This window comes from Arvicola amphibius, chromosome 13 (genome assembly GCF_903992535.2).
Source record: "Arvicola amphibius chromosome 13, mArvAmp1.2, whole genome shotgun sequence".
Classification (NCBI taxonomy): domain Eukaryota; kingdom Metazoa; phylum Chordata; class Mammalia; order Rodentia; family Cricetidae; genus Arvicola; species Arvicola amphibius.
In genome coordinates, this window is record NC_052059.1 from 41633202 (window position 1) to 41659320 (window position 26119).

Genomic DNA, 26119 nt, shown 5'->3' on the forward strand with positions numbered 1-26119 from the left:
AGTGCTTTTTTTTTAAGGTTCATTTATTATGGACACAATGTTCCTCCTGCATGTACACCTCCATGCCAGAAGAGGGCACCAGGTCTCATTACAGATGGTTGTGAGCCACCATGTGGTTGCTGGGAATTGAACGCAGGTCCTCGGAAAGAGCAGTCAGTGCTCTTAACCTCGGAGCCGTCTCTCCAGCCCCTAATGAGTGCTTTCTTTTCACCATCACCATCCTCATATGAAGCCTTGGTAGATAGATCTATCTACCAATATTACAGAAAATATCTCTAAAAGATAAAGAATCTTAAAATTTTTTGTCAAATACCTCACGCCCATGAAACCACCACGAGTTCTGAGGCCATACAACGCTCTTTCAGAGTCTAAGTCCTCCAGTCCTTAGTACCACACTCTCTCAGCAGTTTGACTTGGGATGGAAACAAAGTCAGGCACAGAGATTGTGTTATAATCTTTACAACTTCCTTTTAATTCAAAATTTCCCTTTCCTATCTCTTCTGTTTCATGCAGCCTATTAATTGGAAAAGTCAAGTTACTTGCCCCAAATACACTCCCTCCATGCTCGCCATAAATAAGTAGATTTAGAGTCTTGATAGGATTTATTTTTGCTTAGTGTTCATTTGTTTTTCCTTTCCCTTCCTTCCTTCCTTCCTTCCTTCCTCCTTTTCTTTATCTCCCTTACTTCCTCTCTCTCTTTCTCCCTCTCTCTCCCCTTTCTTCCTTTTTTATTTTTATCTCTCTCTCTTTTTTATTGAGCTTTACAATTTTCTCTGCTCCCCTCTCCACTTCAACCCTCCCCCAAGGTCCCCATGATCTTTCTTTCTGGCAACCTGACTTCTTAGGTATTGGTGATCCCTTCCATCAGTGGCATGTAAGTAGGATTGTTTCTTTCTCTAACACTGGTAATTGTTTATGCTCAGTCTTTGAAGTCAGTAGATACTGGAGATGGTAGTATTGAATTGTTTCTGATTGACTTATGAGCTGGAATACTTTCATAGAGAGAGAGAGAGATGTCCTTCTTCGGTGATTCCCAGTCACCACAGGAAAAGCAGAAGAAGCTTCTGGTTCTTTCTCCTAATTTTCAAGCTTTCAAAATAATGAGTCAATCTAGAAACATTCTCCAAGCATCATCAACCAGGTTTGGAGGTGTTCAGCATTATTGCAAATTCCTAGACTTTATCTCCCGTCTCCTCTGGTGATCCTTGGCTTTTGCTTAGGTTGTAAGTCAGCTGAGCGTAAAGAAGAGCCCATAGCTTCTGAGTTGATTACATCAGGCCATTCTTACTTGACAATGTCTGAGGCAGGCATGTGACTGTGCAGACCATAGACCTATAACAGCAGGAAGTCCACAGGAGGCTTCTGAAGAGACACCCATCACCCACTGTGAGGAGCTACCATGGAAGAACAGAATGGTCCAGTGACACATGTGATGCCTATGTGTGGTGTGGGACAATGGTCTGTGTTCTGTCAGTTATATTTAAAATAAACGCTGTTGGTCAGTAGCCAGGCAGGAAGTATAGGTGGGACAACCAGACAGGAAGTAGAGGCGGGTCAATGAGAACAGGAGAATTCTGGGAAGAGAAAAGCTTGGTACATAGTCCTGACCCCTGCCACAGAAGAAGCAAGATGTGACTGCCCTGCTGAATAAGGTACCGAGCCACATGGCTAACATAGACAACAATAATGGGTTAATATAAGTTACAGGAGATAAGAAGAAGCCTGAGCTAGTGGGCCAATCAGTTTATAACTAATGTAGACTTCTGTGTGGTTTCATTGGGACTTAACGATTGTGGGAACTGGGCAGGACAGAAACTCAGACAACATATGTGCACTTATCTTCTCCAGTACTGAGACCTCATCTGATTGACAGGGATGCCTTGCTGGTACAATACAGACCATCACAACCACACACATACACCCAAACACAAATGCGTATGTTTATACCAAAACCTGCTTTGCAATACAGTCACTTAAATGCCAAGAGCAATTCTATTCTACCTCACTGGTGAGGTGATGGCTAATTTCTACTTCCCTGTATTTTTCTATAAAGTTTAAATTTTCATGGTGTGATAATTTTTTAAAAATATATTTCCAAGTAATTATTTTGTGACTTACCATATTTTCCCATATACATAAGCTTATCAAAAAGTCCCCTTTTGCCAGGCATGGTGATACATGCCATTTCTGCCAGCACTCGGGGCAGAAACAGGTGGCTCTCTATGAGTTCAAAGCCAGTTTGATCTACATAGAAAACCCTCTATCAGAAACAAAGGCTTTTTTTTTTTTATAAGTCCTTATCTGTTATGCATGATTTTCTCATAGTGTGATCGTCAGGCAGGAAATGTTTTACTTCTAGAGTCTAGCAAAATAGCTAGCTCCAGGTTCAGTGAGAAACCCATCTCAAATGTGAGAGACCCATCTCAAATAATAATAAGTAGACAGTTATAGAGGAAGAGACCCAATGCTTACCTCTGGCTTCCTCACATGCATGAGTGGGCAAGTACACTGGAACACACATGCATACACACCCACACTCACGCATGCACACACACACACATATACTCACACACATACATACATAAACACACTCACACACACACTCACATACACACACACACACACACACACTCTGTCCACCACATACAAACGCAAGCCCTCCAGAATAAAGCTTTTCTTTCTGTAGTCATGACTCTGCATGTCAAATCCTGCCAGTCACACAGTGACAAAGGACCCTGAATCAACATCGCCTGCCCCACATTCTAATAGCATTAGGACAGTTGCTGTGAACATTGAATGTAGCAGGTTACTTTGCGCTCCTGGGTTTGGTACTGAAGTTGGAAAATGCCAGAAAGACCTGAGATGGGGGTGTTCAGACTGTTCTCAGAGGAACTAGACGATGGTATAGAGGAGGATGAGTGGGGGTAGAGAAGCAAACCAGATATGGTTGGCGGAGTCCAGGCGAACCCGGGCTAATGACTTTGAGACAGAAAAGAGAAAGTACTGATGAATCAGATACTTACTTATGTAGTCTATAGCCTTTGCCTCTCGTTCTCTCTCGGAGCCAGACTAGACTCTTCACATAGCTGTGATATCTCAGCAGGGGCAGGAAAACTGTGAGCAAGCTTTCCTCTGTCCACTGCCAGGTCAGAGCTCTAGGGAGCAATAGCTCACACTCTACGGCAGCCAGTATGGATGTGTCAAAAAAAACAAAAAACAAAAAACAAACAAACAAACAAAAAACCCAGGCAGGTCAGCTGGAAAAAAGCTGAAGAAAGGAGGTTAGATTCTGACCTCCACATGAGCTGCTATAGCGATCATTTCCCCCTTTTCTTTCCTCCTTTCAATTCCTCCCAATCACCCTTGCTGCTCTCTCTCAAATTTATGGTAGTGGTTTTAAGAATATTATCCCTGATATTTCTCCAGGGTATTTTTGACCAACTTGAAAGAATTGTTATAAAATTGAGTTGCAAGAACTCACTTTTTAAGTTTCACTCTTTATATTTTTTAAGTAGAGATGTATATGCGTCCAAATAATCAAATTCTCCCTCACTGCTGTTCTCACTGCCCACTTACTTTCTTTAATTCCCTACAAAATTTTCTTGTGTTTTAATGGGTGTGACTATTCTTGTCAGGTTGCAAAAGCGAATTATTAATAAAAATGAAAATTTCATTCATATATTGTGAAGGAACTTGTGCCTTGATTTATGAAATTTCTGTGAGCTATAAATTAATCACAATCATCCCAGCTCATTATTCGTACATCAGGGTTTTTAGAAGCATTTCAAGACATGGCTAAGAGAACCTGCTGCTTTCAGAAAAGACCTGGGTTCGAAACTAAGGCTGGAATTCATAAATAGATGATTATTAACTTATATTTCCAATGAACAATGACTTTTCCTGCAGTAATCTTTGAAATTTCATATATTTGTCATATATTTGTACGGTAATATCCAAAATGAAAAGAAAATGTACGAAATGGTAGGGGGTATTTGCTCGGTGATTAGAAATAACTAAATATATAATAATTACAAAATCAGTTTAGTTGAGCAAGACCTTTCAGCTCCAGCCCCACCGGGCAGTTTCTTTTCCCAGTGCCTGACTTTTGACACAAAATGATTTCTTAGAAAATTAGGAAACAACCTTCTGCAAAGGAAAAAGGCCAGGTATTACATATGTGTGTGAATCAACACAAAGTGTTCTTATGCAGCTATGAGCCTTGTGTGCTCTGACAATATTAGTGAGATAAATTCACCGGATGAATGGCAGTAGGCATTACTTCCCGACTTACAAACAGAGATAGAGATGCAACTTCTACCTCAGGAGGGAAACAGTAGGGCATGGATTCCTGGGCCGTATAGTAGTCTTGGCATTTCTTGCTTGTCCTACCTTCCGGATCTCCATGAAGTGATCCTCACAGATTGACCTTAGAGTATTCTTGCGAGACTTCGGGAAAGAGCCATCCCATAGAGCTGGCTGTGTGCCCAACTTGGAACACACTGCCTTGAAGTTTTATCAGGGATAAAATAGGCCTTCCAGAGGCTTCTCTCTAGCAGAAAAACAAACAAACAAACAAACAAACAAAAACCCAAACAAACAAAAACATTAAGTGTGACCAAACCACTCCAGCCTGAGCCAGTGTGAGTCTGGAGAGGTCACCGGAGCATACCTGCAACCTGAGGGGGAGCCTAAAACTGTCTCCCCTCCAAACCAGCTACCAGAGCTGCTTGCGAGACTGCTTTGCTTCAAAAATGCCACCCCAGCTGGTAGAATTGCAAGGAATAGGTCAGTCTGAAAGGGGAAGAGCTCCACAGAAAAAATTTGTTGAGATGCCATTACTTACTAACAGTGTTAATTCAATCCCCTCTCCTGAGATTCCTATCTGCTGCTGTGCTGCCTCCAAGCTGGGAGTTGGAGTTGATGCTTTAGACCAAGTCACTGAAACCTTGGAACTAATGCCTTGCCTCATTTGCAGGTCTGAGTATCACATTTCCAAGGCCCCTACTCTGAACTGATGACCTCAGGCATATCTCAGTGAAAGGAGGGACAGAAGGGATATTTTAATTCTTTTTATACTTTAGTATTTATACACGAGGAGGCTAGGAAATCAGCTCACTTTGGTGAATTTCTTGCCTCACGTACACAAAGCCCTGGGTTTGGTCTCCACCACCACATGCCCTGGCTATGATCGTGCATAGCTACAATCCCAGTATTCAGGAGGTAGAAGGAGGAGGATCAAGAATTTGGAGTTATCCTAGGCTTCAAAAAGTTTGAGGGACTGGAGAGATGACTCAACAGTTAAGAGCACTGACAGCTCTTCTAGAGGACAGGGGTTCAATTCCCGGCACCCACATGGCAGCTCATGACTGTCTGTAACTCCGGTTCCAGGCTACCTGACACCCTCATACATATATACTTGCAAGCAAAACAGCAATAACATTTAAAAAATACTAAAACAAACAAATAAACAAACATAAACAAGTTTGAGAACAGCCTGGACGGAACCCTGTCTTAAATAAACAAATAACCAGGCATGCTGCTGAACACCTTTAATCCTAGTACTTGAAAAGCTAAGGCAGACAGATCTGTGTGAGTTCCAGGATAGCCAGGGGTACAGAGACAGACTCTGTCTCAAAAATAAACAACCAACTAAGTAAATAGATACTATGTGGTGAGGAGACTTTCTTTTCTGGTCCAGGGGACTTCTTATTCCGGTCCAGTATATTTGATGTTCTGCATGCTTCTTCTACCTTTATAGACATCTTCTTATTTAGGTTAGGAAAATTTTCTTCTATGATTTTGTTAAAAAGACTTTCTGGATCTTTGAGCTGGGGATTCTTCTTCTTCTTTCCCTATTCCTATTATTCTTAGGTTTGATTTTTTTTTTCATAGTGTTCCAGGTTTCCTGGATGTTTTATGTCAGGAATTTTTTACATTTAACCTTTTCTTTGGCCAATGTTTCCTTTTCTTCTACCGTATCTTCAAAGCCTGATCTTTTCTCGTCCATCTCTTGTGTTCTGTTGGTGAAGCTTGCCTTTGTAGTTCCTGCTCAAATTCCTAAATTTTTCATTTCCAGAATTCCCTCAGTTTGTGATTTCTTTATTGCTTCTATTTCCATTTTCAGATCTTGAATGATTTTATTTGTTTCCATCAATTGTTTGTATTTTCTTGGATTTCCTTAAGGGATTTGTTCATTTCCTCCAATTGTTTGGTTGTCTTTTCCTGGCTTTCTTTAAGGGATTTATTCATTTCCTCATTAAGGACCTCTATCATTTTCATATAGTGGTTTTAACTTTTGTTTTGTTTTTGTTTTTTGTTGTTTGTTTTGTGTTTCAACTATGTTGGAGTTCAGGGCCTCTTGTGGTAGGATAGCAGGGTTCTAGGGAGCTCATGACTTTCAATAAATGGATGATTATGCAAGAATTAAAATGAACCAAAAATTGTTGGATGCAATAACTTGGATAAATCTTTAGGGCATTTATGGTAAGTGTAAAAGCCAATCTGAAAAGGTCACATACTTTATGGTTCTGCTTCTGCAACATTTTCTGCATGACACAGTTTTGGAAACTAGATTAGTAGTTGCCAGGGGTGAAAGATAGGGAGGAGGGAAAGGTGAGTGTATGTGTGTGTGTGTGTGTGTGTGTATGTGTGTGTGTGTGAATACATACACATACATGTATGTATGTATATATATGTATATATATGTATATATATGTGTATATATATATATCATCACTGGTGTGGAGGGTGAGAAGGTAGAGGGCAAATCCCAATGGAAATGGAGTGTTCTATGTGTGAACTGATAACATGAACACACATGTAGCAAAACTGTACACATGAAGCACACAAACATTAATAAACGTTGAACCAGGGAAATATGTATACGGCGTGTGTTGAACCAGTGCCAGCTTCTTGCTTATGTAGCAAAACAGGGAAACTGGTAGAAAGTATTATCCATATTGTTTTATAGCTGCCCGGGACTCTACAATTATATCAGTAAAAGTTTGAATTAACAGGCTGTCTAAAGTTATTGATAGGGCTTTGTATTTTCTCCTAATATTTCTATTATATATACATATACGTATGCAATATATATATTTTTCAGTACAGTGTCAAGACAAATTTGTTTTAGGGATTACTTCTGAAAAAGGATAAACATTAGTAAGAAGAATTCATGGTTTCCAACTAGCACACACTTCTGGTTCTAGTGGCCCAAGTCGGCTGTATTAGTGTCTTCTTCAGTTACAGAAGCTGAGCTGGGAAGAAAACAGTTGTCTCGCATGTGCTCGGGTGGTAATTTTACGATAACGACGATGTGGTGAAGGCCTTTGTTCTTGGAGCTCGCAGCCTGCCTGGCATCCCAGAAGGCAGTGGAGGTTTCCTCTCAAGTCTATCTGTTCATCTTCTCTCGCTGCACTCGTCATAAATGATGATGACTATTATTAATACTAATAGCCCCAACAACATTATAGGGCGTAATGCTGCGGCGATTAGCCCGAGAAGTTTAATAGGTGTTATTTTCTTGGGCTTATCCTGAAATGTCTCTTTGCTCCACATGATCTTGCTATTTCTCCTTACTTGTCCCTTGTAATACCTGACCTGTTATTGTGCCTGAAATTACACGGGAAGGCTTTCTCTCCAGGTAAGCTTCTTCCCTTTGGTTTCCTTTGGCTGGAGCCTTGTGGTCACTCCGTAAGTGCCGTTCCACTCCCTTTGGATGAAGTTATCTTCATGTGGACGTAGGGGCCCTCCCAGGGTAGGACAATCATTGCATCAACCAGAGCTTACTTGGTGAATTGCCTCAAGTTTTAAGCACCTTAATTGTGACAGCCCTTATTTATTCATTTCTTGAAGACTTTGAAATCCAACTTTAATGTTGGAATTTTTTTAGGGGTGGGGGAGAGGTTGTCAATTCCATTGTTTATGGTAATATTTAACCTAAAAAAGTGTAAAAATCCACTATAAATGTTGACATTTGCCAATACATGTTTATAGTTCTGTCTTCAAGCTTGTTGTTATCGTATGTCACGGATCTAGAACCAGATTAATATCCAAACCTATGAATTTACAGACACTTAAAGCAGGGAAGGGAATATATGTGAAAGCTAACTAAGCAACAATCGGACCCCTGCTCTTCTGGTGTCTTTGACATCAAGACCCAGAGTTAAGGAACATGCAGGAAATGCATCTAGACTGCCAAACACTGGCCTCAGGGCCCAGCATGGAAGTGGTCATGGAAATGGCCTCAAAGCTCTGTACACAATCTTGCTGTGCTAAGCAAACCCAGAATGGAGGGGGATGTGCTAGAAAGCAAAGCCACCTCAAGCAGAGTTTGGGGTGATGGGCATCTTCTTGCTCCGTGTCATCAGCATAGAAAAGGCAGTGCGTGCTGAGGTGAGAGATCTGGTGTGTTATCTGCAGGAAACAGCGTGCTTCGAGGAGGAAACCTCAGACCCCTCACGCTAGAGATGTGATAAGAGGAGGTAGGAACAGAAGTACTTATTCATAAATGTGGCTTCCTGTTCAGGTGGCCTGAGAGATTCCAGGTGTGGCTTCCGTTTGGCTATTAGTTATAAAATAAATAAGTAAATAAGGATCGGTCTAGGACACTTCTAAGGATCCTGCCTGCTTTAACAATTCCTAGGTCCCAGGTCTACTGATAAGCAAGAGTATTCGTTTCTTTCTTTTCTTTCTTTTTTTTTTTTTTTTTTTTTTTTTTTTTTTTTGTTGTTGTTTTGTTTTTCGAGACAGGGTTTCTCTGCAGCTTTAGAGCCTGTCCTGGAGCTAGCTCTTGTAGACCAGGCTGGTCTCGAACTCACAGAGATCCGCCTGCCTCTGCCTCCCGAGTGCTGGGATTAAAGGCGTGCGCCACCACCGCCCGGCTTCTTTTTTTCTCTTTTGAGAATAATAGATGGTTATTTATTTAGGGGTAGACTCACAAATCAGAATCTTCTGTTGGGATGGAGAACGGCAACCGAATCCCACAGTCGGAAAAGAGAAGAGTATTCATTTCTTTAACTTTTCTATTAAGTGTTTATTTATCAGTCCTATTCTTCAGATTGTGTGTGTGTGTGTGTGTGTGTGTGTGTGTGTGCGCGCGTGCATGTACACACACACACACATGTGAGTATTCTCATGGAGGTGGCCAGAGTACACTGGTATTGGCCTCCTTTTTATTTGAGACAGGGTCTGTCTCTACCCTGGCACTCCCTAGGTAGACAGGGTGCTTGGCCAGTGAGCCTCGGGGATCTGCCCTCCACCTCCCCCAGCACTAAAGGCCACCAAGCCAGGCATTTCACCCCCATTTAGTTTAAACGTGGAATCTGGGCATCTAAGCCGGGTTTCCTTCTGTACTTTAACTGACTGGGCTGACTCTTCAGCACTCTTCAAATTGCTCTGTATTTAAACTCGAATTGCTTTAATCGCTTAAAGGCAATTATCACATTTAAAGACAAGTGTTCGAACTGGTAGGGACTATAGCCAAAGGAACCTTAACATTAGGCCAAGTAAACTTTCTTTAATTAAAACAAAACAAAACAAGAGACCTTCTTGTATTTGTTCCATTAGTCATCCTCGCTTGCCTTGCTACACTCTTAATAGGCTGTGTGACTCACCAGGAAACTGAGCAATAAATGCTGTTTGCTTTTAGGTCTCTTGTAGCAAGGAAGGGTGCTGAAAGGGAGCTCGGATACACAGTTACAGCTGCCGGTCCTAAAGCCACAGCTGCAAAGGTAGAAAGACCCTCCAGTAGTTTACTCACAAATAAAGATTGACAAATGAATGTATTTCCCTTTACTTGGGTCACCGGCAATAACGACTCATGAAAAAAAAAAAAATTCCTGCTATCACAGCAAAGAGTGCTGATAAGACCATGGGAAATGAAGGAGGATGCATATTCCTCGTCTTGGGTTGCTTCCCCTTTGGGTTCCTGACCTGCTCTGTTATGACAACGATAGCAGACACTTTTGAGAGGCTTTGTAAATACCGACTCCGCAGCTTGCCCTTCTGGGTGCAAGCCCTTATTGAGGCGAAAGAAAATGAAAACAAACAGCAAGGCAAGCTTATCTTAGAAGCCTGCCCTGCCAGGGAAAAAAACAAAAACTAAAGGAGGTTCCCACTAGAGGAAGGGGCAATGTAGCTCCGAGAAACGAGGCTGCCACTAGCCACAATAGTTTCTAGTTTTCTCCACATAACTAACTAATGCTTGCGTTACGACCGTTTGTGCAATTGCTAAGTATGAAATGGTTAGATGTGTTAGGCGTGGCAGCGTACCCTGTAATCCCAGCATGTGGGAGGCTAAGGCAGGAGAACTGTCAGCCGAACATTAGCCTGGCCTAATTAGTGAGATACTAGAGAGACAAAGAGGAAGAAGGGTGGGGGATGATTGCAGCAATTTTAGACTGATGGATGCAGTCTGCGACGGTAACCCATCTTTATCACTGTAACAAAACACACAACATAATTAATATAAAAAGGGATGGGCATATTGGCCCATGCCTTTAATCCCAGCACTTAGAGGCAGAGGCAGACAGATCTCTGTGAGCTCTAGGTCAGCCTGGTCTACAGAGTGAATTCCAGGACAGTCAGAGCTACAGAGGAAGGGTCTGTCTCAAAAAAACCAAAACCAAAACCAAGCAAACAAAAAAAGAGGAAAGGTCATTTTGGCTCACAGTTTTGGAGGTTTCAGTCCATGGTCAGTTGGCTTGCTGCTTTGTCCCCGTGGAAAGGGAAAGAATATCGGAGTGGGAGAATGTGGCCAAAGAAGGCTGCTCCTTGCATAGTTGGAAACAAAAGAGAATAGAGTTCTACAACCCACTTCAAGGGCATGCCCAGTGACTTCAAACCTCTGGTTAGTTTCCATCTCCTGAAGATTCCTACACTTCCCATCAGCACCAAGATGAGGGGCCTGAAGGGGACAGTCAAGATCTAAACTATAATGCCCAGCCAGTAGAGATGAACATTGCACAACATTTTACAGAGCACAGGACAGTTCTCTCAGTGACGAGTTAGGCCGCCGCAAATAGCAGCGGCGTTAAGGTGGAGAAACTATGTTAGACAATGTAAGGATAACTGGCTCTGTTGCCATGGCTTATGTAGCATGCCTGTTTGGGGATGAAATGACTGTGTTACCAGAGAGTTAGAAGGCTGACCAGATGGGTAAGATCTCCTGGTCGCCATCCAGGCTTTGTGTCAAGGAACTCCGGGGTGCTTGCACCTGGCTTATTTAAGGTAGCTGGTTTAGTGTGTGGCAGAGCTAAACTGTACTTGAACAGGAGAATCTTTATTTTTTTAGATTATAATTTAATTATAGCAATTCTCCCTTCCCTGTTCTCTCCCCAAACCCTCTCACATACTGCTTCTGACTTCCCTTCAAGTTCATGGCCTCTTTTTAAATAATTGTTGTTGCATACTTTTATGTATATGAATATACATATATTTATTTCTAAATGTAACCTGTTTACTTTGTACAAATACACACACACATATGTTGTTCAAGACTGACCATTTGCATTGGACAACCCATTAGTGTGCACTTCCATAGGGAAGACCATCTTTCCCTGGACAGGAGACTCTGGAAGATTTTAGCTAGCTTGGGTAGATTGGGCAGAAATTCCTGGGTCACTGGTCCATCTGGGAAGCCAACTTCAAGCTCTTTTCCATAACCACATGCAGTAGCAGTTCTCAACCTGTGGGTCTCCACCTCTCAGGGATCTCATATCAGTTCTCTTGCATAGCAGATATTTACATTACGATTCATAACAGTAGCAAAAATTACAGTTATGAAGTAAAGATGGAAATAATTTTATGGCTGGGGGAGGGGTCCCCCACAACATGAGGAACTGTACTAAAGGGCCACAGCATTAGAAAGGTTTGGAACCACCGACCTACAAGAAATAATAGCACCCCTCAAGTTAGCAAAGACCCAGTCCAGAAGACAAATAGTCCCGTATATAATAAATGGTCTGTGCATATGTAACTTGATCGGCCAGGACAGAGAGTAAAGTGTGAGTATTAATGAGAACATGAGTGTATGTATGTGTGAGTGTGTGTATGTGTGAGTGTGTGTATGTGTGAGTGTGTGTGTGTGTGTGTGTACTTGTGCCCAGATCAAACTTGTTGGCGAGGAAAATCATTGTGCCGGTCAGTGAGACTCTGCTGTGGCTTTTGCTGAGTGTCTTCACTGGCTGCAAATGGCTGCACAACTTCATCAAGGAAAAAGCCCTCCTGTAGCCAAGCTGGATAATTTCCCTGTGGTATTGCATCACGTAACAAAGACAGCAATGTGGTTTTCCTCCTTTTTTTTCCCCCCTCTTTGAGCTTGGAAGAGGACTCAAAATGAAACACAAGTAGAAGCTTTGTCTTCTCCATGCTAGCTTTGTCTGTGGTTCCAAACAGAACCAGCTGCTAACACTGAGGAGGGTGGAGCCATTTTCCCCCAAGCCAGGATTAATACTGTTGCTTTGCTTCCTTTGACTTAGCTGCAAACCGACCTAAGGTCCTGAAACCTGGGGAACAGTGTTGTAGGTGAAGCAGACCACAGGGAGGGAAGTGCTACCCTTAAGTCTGGTTGTGGGACTGCTTGTGCAGTTTTCGTGCTCCTGGCTTTTGGTGAGGGACAGACTCCGTCTAAGCCCGGCTCCTCTGCTGCAGAGCCAGGACGGGATTCGTTGTCCTGCTTGCCTCAGAAGGGCGTTGGAGGCTCAAATTAAATGCAGCCCTGTCAAAGTGGTTTGTGAACAGCGCAGCAAATGCCAGGTGTTATTAGAAGTTGAAAGCAAATGCTGAGACAGCTCATTCAAGCAGCTTCCGAGGCCTCCGTTGAGCTGCCTGAGGGGGTTGGGTGTCGGCATGGCCCTGAGATCCTGAGATGAAGGCGTGGGGACACGAGTGTGCACAAGTGTAAGTCCTCTTCTCATCCAGGCGAGCAGGGCCTCCTGGCTGAAGGAGTCCCGCAGTGGGGTGGAAGAATACAACTATAGTGATCAGGAGAAAGAAAAAATGGCGGGAGAGGCCAACCAGATTTCAGAAACAGGACAAACTGAGCAACAGACATGGCTCAGAAGTGGAGATTTGGCAGGGTAGGGACAACTGTTTACTGCACGGTAGACTTGTATCGAGCAGAGCCGGTGGATGGGGGCTGAGAAGAGCCAAAAGATGCTTTCACAATTAGAGCCTGAAGGACCTGGGGTGGGACCCACAGAGGAAGCAATGCTGGAGGCCAATCCTGGAGAATTAGCTGGAAAGGCTTGTCCCCGTCTTCAGATGCTAAGAGGCTGTTGTGTTCCCTTAACTAAGAGCTTCCTGTGTGTCAGGAACTAGAGAAGTGCCAACTCCCAGAGTGTGAAGCAGGAAATGCTGAAGTAGCTGTGTGGAAGCAAAGGTTGGGAGACCCAAGGCCAGTCAGCTTCCCTCTGACTTCCACAAAGAGATCTACAGCATCCCTTAGGAAGTAGGGATCCACCTGCAGATGCAGGACCATGGTCCCTGGTGTATCTCCAGCACCTTGCTCATGGTGGAGGTTCACTATTCACTGAAGGAATGTGTATGTTCTCTGTTGCTGAGACAAAATACCCTAATAGAAGCAACTTCAAGAAGTAAGGGTTTACTATGGTTCTCAGTATGAGGGGACAGACCATCATGACAGATGGTGGGTGGAGGCATGAGACAACTGGTCACATGACTTCTGAAGTTAGGAAGCAAAGAGGAGTGAATGCCTGTTCTTTTATTCAGTCTCCTAGCCTACCATATGGTCCTGTCCATTCTAAGGGTGGGTTTTCCCTCTTCAGTTTAACCTTTCTTGAAACACCCTCATAGACATGCCTGGAGGCAGGTGGTTCTAGAGCCGGCTGACTTGACAAGGAAGATTAATCATCACAGAGTGAACAAATGATTAATGGAAGGATGACCATGTGATCGATGCTCCTATGACATCATCCATAGAGAGAATTCACCACTCCCTTTATTCCATCTCTTAATCTGTTTGTCTCCTTGAACACTGGACTTGGCTCCGTTCCACTTCCTGGTGCTCCTTTTCCTACCTGCTCAGCTTGCTCCTTTTTGTTATATACCTTCATTAGAGTTAATATTAATAACCACACAACAGAGTCTACACTAAGCTGTGTTGAGATTTCCTCTGCCAAGGGAATTAATCCAAAACTCTTGACTTTAGCCGCAGGCAGAGTCGTTGGACAAGGGCAAAAAGCAGCTACTTTCTTCACCAAACTATCACAAGACCAGCCTTTAAGCCACATGCTAACATTCTTCTCTTCTGAAACATCTTTGAGCCAGGCCCCCTCAGTTCATCGGGTCACACTCAGCACCCCTGTCTTCCATGCTCCCATTAGGATGGTCCATGAAGCAGCACTCAAAGCATTCAACTGCTTTTCTAACTCATGGTCACAAGGTCCATAGTCCTTCCCATAAAAGCATGGTCAGGTCTATCACAACAATACCCCAGTGCCTGGTACCACCTTCTGTCTTAGTTAGGATTTCTACTGCTGTGAAGAGACACCATGATCACGGCAACTCTTATAAAGGAAAACATTTAATTATGGTGGCTCCCTTACAGTTTCAGAGGCTTAGTCCATTATCATCATGGTGGGACATGGCAGCATGCAGGCAGACATGGTGCTGGAGAGGTAGCGGAGAGTTCTACATCTTGTAGGCAAAAGGAAGTGAACTGTCTCACTGGGCATGGCTTGAGCATGTATGAGACCTCAAAGCCCGCCTCCACAGTGACACACTTCCTCCAACAAGAACACACCCACTCCAACAAGACCACACCCACTCCAACAAGACCACGCCCACTCCAACAAGACCACGCCCACTCCAACAAGGTCACACCACTCATTAATGCCACTCCCTTTGGGACCATTTTCTTTCAAACCACCACACCAAGTGTTGTACTTTCAGAGAGCAGAGCAGGCTGTCTTTGAACCATAGGCCCCCCAAAGTGCAATGTTTTCCCACTGTGCTGGTATGTGTTTATAATCCCAGTGCCTGGGAGGTGGAGGCAGGAGGATTGTTGAGTGACTGAAGCCACCCGAGCAGCACTGGGAAGACCAGGACAGCCAGAGCTACATAACAAAATGCTTATCTCAAAAATAACAGCAAAATAATAAATCACTGACCTTTCTCAGGGCTATTTGCCAGATGAAGTAACAGCCTCATGATGTGATTGATATTGCAGGCAGAGCACTGGTCCCTTCAAGTCACTAATGCCCCACCCCCTGGAGCCCATGTATGTGATATATATGATGTATGTTACATGGATGGATGCTGCTAATTAGTTGATAGTAAGAGGGGATGCTATGGTTGGATATGATCTTTCCCCTAAAGTTCAAATGGAAGTGGGGCCTTCCGGTGTGACTTAGTGGTTCAGGAAGATTAACAGTGGACGTTTTCCTGTTAGCGACTCTGGGAGTGGTTGTTCAAGCCTCCCTCACGCCCATCCCTTCTGCATGCACCCACTTTTTATCCATGTAATGACACAGCACAGGCCTCTCCGGGTGTCGCTGCCTGATCTTGGATTGGCAGCCTCCAGAACTGTGAACAAACATAAACCTCCATTCTTTACAAACCGAAGTCTCGGGTGCTCATCACAACAGAAAGCAGCCTAGAAGGGGGAGGTTATCCTGGTCTACCCAGTGCACCAGAGCAGTCACAAGGATCCTTAGACGTGACAGCCAGCGGCTGGAGAGTCAGTCAGAGAAGGAGCAGAGGTTGGAGTGACATAGTGAAGACACGACTGGCCTTGGCTGACTTTGAGGTGTGGGTGGCCTTTGAAATCAAGGCAGGCGAGAAACCAGCTGTCCTCCAGGGTTTCCCAGCACTACAGACACCTTGATTCTAGCCAACAAAACCCAACACTTCCTCATTTCACAAAAGAGGACAGCAAAGTCCGGGAATAGTCCTGGCTCTTTCCTAACTCTGATACAAGTTAGTGACATATCTCAAAGACAGCACAGCGTAGACCAGGGTTTCATAAATGCAGAGTCTTTTAAGAATGCGGCAAGTGTGGGTTGGGATCTGGGTCTCTGACAAGGCCTGGAGCCCAGGGCTGCGATAGTGATTTATATTCCCATCTTGGAATCTGACAATCTGGAAGAGTCAGGGACTTCTGGTGGGGTTCCCCTAGGAGGGACAGATGCAGGCTTCCAGTATACACAGCTCTTTGGAGATGGGACTTAGGGTATCACAGGGAAAGGGAAGATAAAAGCAGAGCTCTCTATGCTGCCCGTGAGGAAGGTTATCACCGAACCATGATGGACTTGTTTGTAGCTTAGGCTGTACCGTTACTTGTTCTGTAGCCCACATGGCCTCAGGCTTATATTTCTTCTGTTTCAGCCTCCCAAGTGATGGAGTGACAGGCCCGCAAATCATGGCCAGCCACATTGTTAATGTTTGTAATTGGAAAGACAGCTTAAACCTGCAGGCATGTGTCTGTCATCACACACAGCACACATAAAAAACATGATTCTTCTATTTTCACTTTTCATTGGGAGGGGGATGAGGGAGAAGGAGAGAGAGAGAATGTATATGTGTACCTTGCTACTTGTCCGGTGGTCAGAGGATAATTTAGGGGATTTAGTTTGCTGTTCTATCTTTACATAGCTTCTGGGGCTTGAACTCAGGTGCCTAGGCTTGTCGGCAAGCACTGAGCCATATCTCACTGGCTGAAGTTGGAGATAGTCTTTCTGCCACAGATCCATATGCGATTATAAAAGAAAACACCAGTCTTTAGTCTTTCCCTGAGTTTTATGTACTTCCTTTTAGAAAAGGAAATGATGCTCTCGTCTTTGAAAAATATCTCTGAAATCTTGACAGAATTTAGGGGCTCCTGGGTGACTCCCCCTCCACTCCTCAAATCCAGAATTGTCTCCTTAGGGCACTGCAGACTCAGGACCAGGATACCGCTTTTCCACTGACTGCAGTTGTTGCGGGTTTCAGAGTGTTTGTTTAGGAAAAAAACATGGTCTCCGCTGCCCCACAAGCAATGCCCTGACCCAGTTCACAGTCATTGCAGAACTTCCAGCTGTTTGTGGCTACCAGAGCCACCTGCCGGCTAAGAATATTCTAATTTCATTTGGAGGCAACTTCCTGCATGCAAGTAAGAAATATCAGCTCTTAGACGCGTAAACACAGAGAGATCAACCTTGGATTGTGTCCTATGCCTCTACCTTCTAAAGCTCCTCTCCCTTCGGTTCCCTTCCTTTCTCCCCACTTCTTCTCCCTCGATTCTTCCTCCCTTCTTTCCCTCTTTTGCCCCTTCTCTTTCAATTTATTTTAATTTTAGACGAGGCTCCCTTTGTAGCCCAGACTGGCCTTAAGCTTTCTGTCTTCCTGTCTGGGCCTTCTGAGTGCTGAGATTGCCGCGTGCATTCCCACGCCAACCACGCCACTGTCATGGTGGCTAAAAAGTGGCTCCCCTCAACAGTGTTTACCAAGAAGGAATATTAGAGTATTTATTGTTCTTTCTGTGTATTCATAGAAGTGTGTGTGTGTGTGTGTGTGTGTGTGTGTGCACACACACAGGAGGGACAGGTGTGTGCGTATGCATGTGGAGGTCAGAAGATTTGCTATTCTTCCAGTAGCTCCCAGGGAGCTGTTCACTTTAACTTCTGTGTTTTTTGTTTTGTTTTGGTTTTTTTTGAGACAGGGTTTCTCTGTGTAGCCCTGACTGTCCTGAAACTCACTGTGTAGATCAGGCTGGCTTAGCGTTCAGAGATCCACCTGCCTGTGCTTCCGGAGTGTTGGGATTGAAGGCATGCACCATAAACCTTATTTTTGTTTTTATCTTATTTTTTTGAGAGAAGGTTTCTCACTGGTCTGGAACTCAAGAAGAAGTCTAGGCCGGCTGACCAACGAACCCTAGGAATCTGCCCATTTCTTCCTTCCTGGGGCTGGAACTAAAACCAGGCCATTCTGTTCTTCATTTTCACACTGGTCCCAAGGGTGGAACCCAGAATCTCACATTTGCAAGGCAAGCCTTTTATCGACCAAACTGTCTCCAAAGTCCCAAAGTGTTTCTAAGATAAGTTCGCTCAGCTCTGGGTTTGCCTGTTGATGCTGTTGGAAGATAACATGTGGATGAGCTGTCTGGATAACTCAGCAAGCACCTAGGAGCCTTAGAAAGTACAAGGAAGGCGCTGGACCAGGTTCTGCAGAAAAATCTCCCGTTGCTTCCAGTCAAGGTTCAGTGGCCATGTCTGGACGCTGGATAACTGGGTTTGAGGACTGTGGGTGATGGAGGGACTTAACATTGTGGGTAATTTTCAGTTATCCGTTTGTGAGAGTGAAAAATCACAGCTTGGGTGCGAGGTAGCCCTTGTTGATTGTGAAGTCGCGTGCAGGCCCTTGCACGGTTAAGCTTCTGCACCATGGAGTTACGTCCCTCACTGTAAAATCGGAATTAAAATCTCCTCTCTCAGTATTCCTGTGAGGAAGCCCCTAAACTGTTCCTTCCTCCAAGAACCAGAGCCAACAGGACTTTCAAGGATAGCCTCTGTTTGGCTATGACATGTGCTGTTACCTTTCTGCCACACACTGGACTACTTATTGTTCTTTATTTGCTAATCTGCCAGTAATGTTGACTTTTATTTCTTTGGTATATACTCCCAGGGACAGGAGAGAGACGTGGAAAGCAAATTACAGCAATCCAGCCATGCTGTAAATTGCAGGACTTGTGCATAGACACAAATACAAGAGAGATGGCTGTGCTTGGAAAAACACGGTCATCGGGCTGAAGAGGCGACTCGGGGGTGGTCCTAGTTAGGGCTTCTATTACTGTGATAAAACACCGTGACCAAAAGCAAGTTGGGGAGGAAAAGGTTCATTTGACTTACGCTTCTACATGGTGGCCCATCACTGAAGAAGTTGGGACAGGAGCTCAAACACAGCAAAAACCTGGAGGCAGGAGCTGATACAGAGGCCGTGGAGGGGTCCTGATCACTGGCTTGCTCCCCATGGCTTGCTCAACCTGCGTTCTTAAAGCACCCATGGGCCACCAGCCCAGGGATGGCACCCCCTACAGTGTACTGGGCCCTCCCCATCAATCACTACTTGAGAAAATTTCCTTACAGCCAGATTTTATGGAGGCATCTTTTTTTCAGTTGAGGTTCCCCCTTTTCAGCTAACTCTAGCTCGTGTCAAATTGACATAAAACTAGCCAGCAGAGTGGGTAAAGCCCTTGCCACACAAGCATGAGGACCTGAGTTCAAATCCTTAGAACCCATGTAAACTAGACACAGAAGAATCATCTCATGTGCTTCTATGGCAAGATGAAAGCACACACAGGAGCCTTTTTGGAAGCTTGCAGGAGAGCTAGCTTGGTGTGTACATGGCAGAGAATGACAAAGATCCTGTCTCAGACAGGGTGGAAGGGAATGACTGACATCTGAGATTGTCCTTTAACCTCCACATGTGTTTACGTGTGTGTGTGTGTGTGTGTGTGTGTGTGTGTACACTTTTACTTACTGAGCTATCTCACAGCCCCAAAATAGATCGTAAGAAGTTTACCTCACACAAGTCTTTTGTTCCCTAAGCTTTGTTACTGGGTGTTTTTAAGAAAAATTTCTTTTCTTTTTTAAAAATATTTATTTATTTATTTATTATGTATACAATATTCTGCTTGTGTGTATGCCTACAGGCCAGAAGAAGGCACCAGACCCCATTACAGATGGTTGTGAGCCACCATGTGGTTGCCAGGAATTGAACTCAGGACCTTTGGAAGAGCAGACAGTGCTCTTAACCTCTGAGCCATCTCTCCAGCCCTAGAATAATTTATTTTCATTTTATATGCATATGTTTTGCCTGCATGTCTGTCTGCCTGTGTGAGGGTGTCAGAAGCCCTGGAAATGGAGTTACAGACAGGTGTGAGTTGTCATGTGTGTGCTGGGAATTGAACCTGGGTCCCCTAGAAGAGCAGTCAGTGCTCTCAACCTCTGAGCATCCCTCCGGCTCCGTTCCTGGGTATTTTTAAAGGGAAGCTGTTGAGAACGGGATACGTTTCCTTTCTTTTTCTGGGCAAGTTTGTTATTGTTATATAAACAGATACTGATTTTTTGCACGTTGTTTTTATATCCTCCAACTCTACTGGAAGGGTTTGTTAGTATCTGAAAATCTTCTGGTGGGGTCTGTAGCATCTTTAACTGTGACATCATTCTGACTGCAAATCGGGACAATTGGACTCCTTCTCTTATCTGGAACCCTTTATATGTCCCATTTGTCTTGTTGCCCTAGCTAAGACTGAGCACCACATGAATAACAGAGGAGCAGCTGTGGAAAAAGAGCAAAATTGTTTAATTCCAGATCTTAGAGGAAATGCTCTCAATTTTTTTCTCATTTAATATCCTGGCTATAGATTTGTTATAAATGATTTTTATTTTGTTGAGACATGCCTATCTAGTCTTGATTTCTGCATGACGTCTATTGTGAAACTATGTTGAACGCTGTCAACTGTGCTTTCTACATCTATTGAGACAGCCACGTGATTTCTGTCCTTAATGTCGATTTATACAACATGATATACTTATTGATTTGTGTGCATTGAGTCAACCTCGCGTCCTTGGTAGGAAACCAATTTGGTTGTGGTTTGAGACCCTCTAGATGCATCCTTCAATTACGTTTGCAAGTACTTTGTTGAAAAATTTTGCACCTGTGTTTATCAGGGAGGTAGGTCTGTAGTTTTCTTTTTTGTTGTGTCTTGTTTTAGGTTCATGGAATGAATGGTGTGTGTGTGTGTGTGTGTGTGTGTGTGTGAGAGAGAGAGAGAGAGAGAGAGAGAGAGAGAGAGAGAGACAGAGACAGAGACAGAGACAGAGACAGAGACAGAGACAGAGAGAGGAGAAAGAGGATAAGTTATTCTACGCATTTCTGGTGTGCATGTGTGGTGCGTGCCCATGAGTGTGCATGCCTGTGCATGTGTACCAATGCCCGAGGAAGATGTCAAGTGTCTTCGTATCCCTCTATACTTTGTTCCTTCGAGGCAGGGTCTCTTGCTGAACCTGGATCTCAAGTTTTCCAGATAGGCTGGCAGCCAGGAAGCCCCACCTTCTCGGCGCTGGGGTTAAAGGACCACACCCAGTTTTCCCAGGGGTGCTGGGCTCTGAACTCTGGCCCTTAGTCCCCACAGTTGTGCACAAGTACTTTGACTCACTCCAGTTCATGCCATTGCCGTTGTATTATGCTCTTACTGTCAGTGAATGAAGGCTCCACCTCTGCATCTTTGCCAAGCAGTTCGCGTTGGCAGGTGATTTTGGATCTTAGCCATTCTAGCAGGGGTGTAGTACCACCTGGAAGTTTCAATTAGCAGTTCTTTATCAACAGGCAGTTCTGCACCTTTTCCCTTGCTCTTTGCTATCTCTGTATCTTGTTCGGTGAGATGTCAGTTCCTACCTCCTGGAGGTTCATCGGATGCCCTGTTGAGGTTCAGGGATTTTTTGCAGCGTTTGGACTGAGTTCTTTATCAGCTGTGAGTAAATAGTAAATAGTGTCTCCCACCCATCCTTAGCTTTTCATTCTCTTAACAAACAGTGTCTGTCTCAGGAAAGGTTTAACATTTAGGAAAGTTGAAGTGATTTGGATTCTGCCTTTGCTGTTACATTTTTTAAAAGTCATTTCTGCTTCCTCTAGGCAGCTGCCAAAATGTATAGCTCGCCCTGGGGAGTTTCTTTTAAGCACTAATAAAATTGTTCTTGGACTTAAAAAAAAGTTATACCAAATTTCTAATAGTTACAATTTTTTTATATTATCTTCTAGGAATATTATAGTATTTTTTAACAAGTAGGTCTGAGATCTACTTCAGTTAACTTTTGTGATAAACTGTGCCTAAATTTTCTTTTATTTATTTTGCATGCAAGTGTCTAGATGTTCTAAAGCAGTGGTTCTCAACCTTCCTAGTGCGGTGACCGTCTAATACAGTTAGTTCCTCATGTTGTGGGGACCCCAACCACAAAATTATTTTCATTGCTGCTTCATAACTGTAATTTTGCTACTATTGTCAACTGTGATGTAAATGTTTGCCTTTCCTGATGGTCTTAAGCGTCTTTGAACCCCAGAGGGGTCATTACCCATAGGTTGAGAACCCCTGTTCTAAAGTCACATGTTAAACCTTCCCCTCCATCTCTTGAGAGAGTTCTCGGGACTCAGCGACCTAGTTCATGTGGCTGTGACTAAACACTGACCAAAACCAACTCTGAGAGCAAAGGGCTTATTTGGTTTACACTTCCACATCTCAGACGGCCACTGAGGGAAGTCGGGAACTCATGCCGGAACGTGGAGGCAGGAGCTGAAGCGGAGGCTATGGGGAGGTGCTCTTTGCTGTCTTGCTCTCCAGAGCTTGCCCAACTAGCTGTCTTATAGCGTGCATGACTACCTGCCCGGGGTGTCACTGCCCAGAGGGAACTGGGCGTTTAACCTCTTTGTCTCTTTGTTTTCCGCAAACTAGAAGCAATAGTAGAATTTGCTTCCTTGTGTCCTTTGAGGATTATAACTCTCTCTATACAAAAGGAATAGAACAATGCCCGGCACACAGGAGGAAGTACAAATGATTAGTGCTAGGGCCAGGTAGGCATCTGAGTCCCCAAAAGTTTGAATCACGACTTTAGTGTCCTTAGGCAACCTGCCATTACACACTGGGGCTAGGCATGGCAGGAGTAGCTGAGTCAGCCCTAATTCTTCTGTCTTTCAGCAGCTTCACCTTTGAATCCCAATCTAGAGCCAAACGGTACCTGAACCATAAACGACAAGGCTTAGCAAGCCGTTCATGTTGGTGGATTCCCAGGGGAACCAAGATGTGGGCTCAACTAGGCGGAGCTTAGGAGGGTACGGCAAATGGCCACCAATTCATCTCAGTGTACCTGCCTAGAACGCTACATTGGTGTGCTGACTGCTACTGTTTAGATTCTACCAACACGCCTGTTGGAATTTGGTCCCCCTTGGGAAGTGGAGGACCAGGTGGGATCTTTAAGAAATGACTAGGCCTTTATGATGGATTCATCTACTAAAATAGAGTTGTGTCTCATCCCAAGAGTGGGTCTGTTACAAAGCAGCTTGGCTTTGTCGCTTGTATGGGCTCCTCTGGCTATGGGATGTTCTGGTCTGCCCTGGGAACTCTGCAGAGACCCCATCAGAAAGAAGACTCAAAAAAAAAAAAAAAACAAAAAACCCACACTCCTTTGAAGGATCTCCAAGGCCAAACCTCCACAACCAGGAGTTAAAGAAACTCTATTTGTTAAAAATTATCTAGCCTCTAGCAGCTAGTGAGAGCGGCAGAAAATGTGCTCATACACCAAGAGGATTGTAATTTTCCACCAGAATTCAATAGTTTTACTGACTTCAAAGAATAACAAGCTCCCAGGAATGGAAAGGTCCGTCTATAACAGTGATCCTCAGCCTTCCTAATGCTGCAAGCTTTTAATACAGGCTTTATGTCGTGAACCCAACCACAGAATTATTTCATTGCTACTTCATAACTGTAATTTTGCTCTCTTATGAATCATAACATAAATACCTGGTATTCAGGATATCTGATATTTGACCTCTGTGTGGGTTGCAACTGACATGTTGAGATCTGATATAGAATATTGCATTGGAAGGAGTACTGTTCCTTTGCATAATTCCACACAGGTGCAAGCAATAATTTAATCATTTAGTGAGAAATTCTGGGGTGAGGTTGTTTGTTTGTTTGATTTTGTTTTTAGTCCCGAGACCTTCCGAAAGTGTCTCAAAGCTCCTTTCACCTACCCCCAATCCATCTTTTTTATAGTTTTCCTTTGGAGCTAAGTGTTCAGGCTCAGTTGTTGGGGAGAAAGGTACAGTAAAGTTAGGGTGTATAAAACTGGGATCCCAGAACTTAGCTCCTGCAGGTGAGATCCCAGAAGTGAGGAAAGTTGTTTGGCTCTTTGGAAAGGTCTAGAAGAGGAGACCGAGGGGCTGGAGAGATGGCTCAGTGGTCAAGAGCACTGACTGCTCTTCCAGAGGTCCCAGGTTCAGCTCCCAGCAGCCACATGGCAGCTTGCAACTGTCTGTATTTCCGGTTCCAGGGGACCTGACACTCATGGCAAAACACCGATGGACAGAAAAGAAAATAGATTAATTAAAAAGAAAAACAAAAACAAAGAGGAGACGGAAAGGTTTAAAAAGAGGAAGACTTTCAGAAGCTTGGTGTGGGAATTTCATAACTTTTATCTTCTGGGCTCGTGGCTGTGGTGGTGACGGTGATGACACTGGTGGTGGTGTTGGGATGATGCTGATGATAACAACGTGACGTGGGTGATGGGATGATGGTGGTGGTGCCCGCTGCTTGCAGCGAAAGCCTTTCATCTCTAAGCGCAGAGAGCAGCACAACCATTAATTAGTTCTGCAGGTGAGGTCGGAAAATATCATTATCTTCCATTCACAGAGGAAGAAGCCTAGAAAGAGGAATTTAAGCCCTTGACCCAAGGCCACCCCAGAGCGCTTGCTAGCAGGATGGTCACAGCTCTTATCTCCTTATTTGCTTTCCTTTAGAAGTGTTCTTCAGATTGTTCTTGGTGGCAGGCGCCCTGCAGAAGCCGAAGACGATGAGATGACAGGAAGCGGCGCAGAGTTAAGCGCAAAAGTGGAGTGTACGAACACAAAGACAGGAACAAGGGGCGAGGGGCCGGCTATGAGTCTGAGAGGTTTGAGAGCAAAGATGCTATCGAGAGCAAAGCTGTTCTGAGAGATTATAAAACTCGCCGGGTCTTCCAAGAATGCAAGGTCCCGACTGCTTTCTCTCTGGGCCCTTTCTTGGGGGTGGGTTGTGTTTGCTGTGACCTTCAAGGATGAGATAATGAGTCTTTGAAAAGGACAACTTTCATGCTGGGTGTAGTGGTGCACACCTTTAATCCCAGAGTTCAGGAGGCAGAGGCAGGTGGATCTCCATGAGTTTGAGGCCAGCCTGGTCTACAGAGTGAGTTCCAGGATAGCCAGAGCTACATAGTAAGACCCTGTCTTGAAACTCCCTCACCCCAACTTACCCCCCCCCAAAAAAAGAAAAGATTGATTTTTCCAGAGACTTCCTTCCTACCTGCTATTAAATAGGTAGGTTCTAGAAGCAGAGGCCTCCTCAGTGATCACACTACCCAGGGTCTAGCCGGTCGGAGCTTGGAGGAAGGGGAGATAACTCAAGTTCTCTGCTATGTTTCGAGGTCATAAATACTAAAGTTCCTCATCTCTGATCCCGGACTCTCATGTCCTCTGACAATATCCACGACATGATTACGAACTAAGGTATTAGCTTGGAAGCAAGCAGGGTCAAACTGGATCCCAAGTCTTTTGGGGGCAGCTTGAGCAGCACCAAGGCACTTGCCCTGTGGCCCAGAACTCCCTTGTCTCAAGGTTGAGCATCCTTCATAACTGTGCGTTTCATTTCCATATTCTCCAGCAGGCCAGAAGTTCTGGGAAGGCATGGAGAGTGTATTTCCGGGGCCTTGGAAAACACTTGGGGTATGTTTCCCTCAGATACTCGTCAGAAGATTGAATAGGTAAATATAGCTGGTTAGGGGCTACAGAGTAAACTAGTGTACTGTGAGGGGAGGGCTCATAGGACAGGGAGAGTTTCTTGTCTCCTTTAAGGACCTGCTCTCCTCTGCAGCAATGCTAGCTCCTGCTGTACCTGACCCTTCCCTCTAAAGGGTTCGTAAGGGCAGGAGAGAGAACAGACCGATGTGGGGACCAGGGTGTCTCTACTTACCGCAGAGCGAAGAAGGCCCTGCCTCTCTCTGCTTGTCCAGTCAGTTTCTACATCTTGCCAGTGACGGGAAGAAGTCAAGGCCCCACCTCTGGAGGTTGATTTTTTTGGGGGGGGGACCCAGAAAATGAGGATGAGAATCTTAGCCAGGAAGCCTGACAGCCAGAATCCTAAAGGGACAGAAAGGAGGCTTTTCTCAGCATCCTTCCAGCCACTGATGGAAGCCTCAGGTCTGTGGGCCAGTCGTTGCCCTACAGAATGGGGTGTGTGACGTCTCCAAATTCCTAGTGCTATCTACAGCTGGGTTGTCCCCTCCACTACCAGAGATGACATGCTTCCCTATTAAGGAAGTAAGTGCTTGCTCTTCAGAGGGTGGAGACTGGCGTGACAGTCCTACCTGGAAGC

At 44.4% G+C, this 26119-nt stretch overlaps 1 protein-coding gene across 4 annotated transcripts in view; it reads right to left on the minus strand.

Annotated features, from left to right (window-relative positions):
- The window catches only part of Rcbtb2 (RCC1 and BTB domain containing protein 2), a 46047-nt gene extending 42933 nt beyond the window's left edge, over positions 1 to 3114 (minus strand). For 2 of the 4 annotated variants that reach the window (XM_038309738.2, XM_038309744.2), the window contains exon 1: positions 3024 to 3095. The gene's annotated coding sequence lies outside the window, so the exon portion shown is untranslated. Of the gene's footprint in view, positions 1 to 3023 lie in introns of all 4 variants that reach the window. The other 2 variants (XM_038309736.2, XM_038309748.2) reach the window with 2 other exon arrangements.
- Between the last annotated feature and the right edge of the window lie 23005 nt (positions 3115 to 26119).